The sequence below is a fragment of the Gopherus evgoodei genome, chromosome 4 (genome assembly GCF_007399415.2).
Source record: "Gopherus evgoodei ecotype Sinaloan lineage chromosome 4, rGopEvg1_v1.p, whole genome shotgun sequence".
Lineage (NCBI taxonomy): Eukaryota > Metazoa > Chordata > Testudines > Testudinidae > Gopherus > Gopherus evgoodei.
The window spans coordinates 153,691,658-153,694,597 of record NC_044325.1 but is presented as its reverse complement, the minus strand read 5'-3'; positions in this window follow the sequence as shown (position 1 = coordinate 153,694,597).

The window sequence follows — 2,940 nt, the reverse complement described above, 5'->3', positions numbered from 1 at the left end:
ACACACACAGAGTTACACACATCGCACAGAGACAGTTACACAAGGACACGCCACACACATGGACCCAGAGACACACAGACATACGCCTACAGAGACAGTTGCACACACAGAATAACACAGTGACAGGAAACAAAAAGAGTGAATGCATTTAGTAGATTACAAGCTTTCTAAGCATAGAATATCAGGGTTGGAAGGGACCTTAGGAGGTCATCTAGTCCAACCCCTGCTCAAAGCAGGACCAATCCCCCAACAGATTTTTACCCCAGTTCCCTAAATGGCCCCCTCAATGGGGGAGCTCACCACCCTGGGTTTAGCAGGCCAATGCTCAAACCACTAAGCTAATGACACCATACAAGGGGTATTTAGCATAAAACATATTCCAGCTGCGTCATCTTCATAAGCCTATTTCCATAAACCGTATGGAGTGCAACGTCACACCAAAATAAAAAAAAAAAAGGCGGGGGAGAACTGGAAACTCCAGAATGTTACATGCACAGGCAGCCACATTGCCTAGCCTGTTGAGTACAATCCCATCCACCCCCTGGGTCTGTATTCAATACATGGTTGGTTGTGGCATTGACCATGCTATATATAGAGATATACACCTATCTCATAGAGCTGGAAGGGACCTCATCACATCATGTCCAGTCCACTGCCTTCACTAGCAGGAGCAACAGGTTGTTTTTTTTAATTTTGCCCCAGCTCTTTAAAAGGCCCCCTCAAGGATTGAACGCACAGCCCTGGGTTTAGCAGGCCTATGCTCAAACCACTGAGCTATCCCACCTTGCCATGTTGTTATTTCCACTGTACTAGCTTGAGCAAAGCTACCTTGAGTCTGTCCCACCTCCCTCAGGCTGGGAGGCAGCTTCCAAATGCAGTGTAGAGCAGGGGTTTCCCGAGGCCCATCTGTGCAGCTGCAACAGGCACTGCAGTTGCCTATTTACGCTTCCTGAGGTAAATAATTCATTTTAATTATTACACACTTATAAACTCTAACACTGGAAATAGACAACGTGCATGTTTCTGTTTCATTTTAATGTAAACAATTGTAATGACAGAAATCCCTAGCACCAGGCACTCAAAGAAATGCTTCAGGATCTTTGAAACCACACCGGTTCAGCAAAACTACATGTTAAAGACATGCTGAAAGCAAAATGTGGCATTCAGACAGGGACACACAATATTGGATAAAACTGAATCATAAGCAACACAACCCTGTTAACAAAATTATTAAAAAACACACACTGCGTTACTATTTGTTGATTTTAAACCAAAATAGTTGTCCAACTTTGAACACTATATTGTGTTTTCAATTTTTGGGGGGTGTAAGTAAAGACCCAATCCTACACTCTACGAATTAGAAAAGAATCAAATATTGTAAATAAAAATATAAAAGAACAATTGTATTGTAACTGGGACAACAGGAACTCATCCGGTCCAGGAAAGGAGAATCCAATGTGCAAGTATGTGTCATATATAGAATAAATTTTTGTTTGCTCATTGACATGTTGGGCTGTATTAGTAGGAGCATTGCCAGCAGATCGAGGGAAGTGATTACTCCCCTCTATTCGGCACTAATGAGGCCACATCTGGAGTACTGTGTCCAGTTTTGGGGCCTTGCTACAGAAGGGATGTGGACAAATTGGAGACAGTCCAGCAGAGGGCAACAAAAATGATCAGGGAGCTGGAGCATATGACTTATGAGGAGACACTGAGGGAACTGGGCTTATTTAGTCTGCAGAAGAGAAGCGTGAGGAGGAGATTTGATAGCAGCCTTCAGTTACCTGAAAGGGGGTTCCAAAGAGGATGGATCTAGACTGTTCTCAGTGGTACCAGATGATAGAACAAGGAGGAATGGTCTCAAGTTGCAGTGGGGGAGGTCTAGGTTGGATATTAGGAAACACTATTTCACTAGGAGGGTGGTGAAGCGCTGGAATGGGTTACCTAGGGAGGTGGTGGAATCTCCATTGTTAGGGGTTTTTAAGGCCTGGCTTGTCAAAGCCCTGGCTGGGATGGTTTAGTTGGGATTTTGAACAGGGGGTTGGACTCGATGACCTCCTGAGATCTCTTCCAATCCTAATCTTCTGTGATTCTATGACTCCTTTTATGTAGTTGTAGATGGTCCAGGACTTTCATTATCTTCTCCACCAGTGTATCCTTCTCGTTTTTTAAAAATAAATCTTCCGTGTCAGATTGAAATACTGCTTGCTGTTTTCTACAGTTATAATTGGTGAACTCCATGCGCATGTTGCAGTAAAATGCACCATTGTACTCGTGAGAATTAAACATGACATATTGCAGCTTGGTTTATATAAATACATTACAAAAATAAATGTTTTTTTCTATATTCTGTCCAATATCATCAGCTCAAAACATCATATTTACATAACGTTTACTTAGATTGCACAAGTCACGTGGAGTTAAACTTTACTAAGAGCTTGACTGGAGAACATCGTTGCACTGGCAGACCACACTGGACTGTTTCGCGGCCCATCTTTGGGCTGTGGTGCACAGTTCAGGAACCCCCACCTTAGTGCATCAGTTCTCAGCCAGGGGTCTGAGCCCCCCTGGGGGGCTGCGAGCAGGTTTCAGGGGCTCCGCCAAGCAGGGCCGGCATTAAACTCACTGGGGCCCAGGGCAGAAAGCTGATGCCCGATCATCCAGGGCTGAAGCCGAAGCCTGAGGAATTTAGTTTCATGGGATCCCCTATGGTGTGAAGCCCCAGGCAGTTGCCCTGCTTGCTACCCCCTAATGCCAGCCCCGACTTTAATATGTGGAAAAATAGTTGTGGCAGGGGAGTTTTCATAGCATGTTGGAGGGTGGAGGGTCAGAAAGAAAAAGGTTGAGACCTCCTGCCTACAAAGTCATTGCACCCTGACTTTAAGGGGCCAGCTCAGGCAAAGCTTAAACAAACATCCTGCATGGTCGCACGCAGGCGTA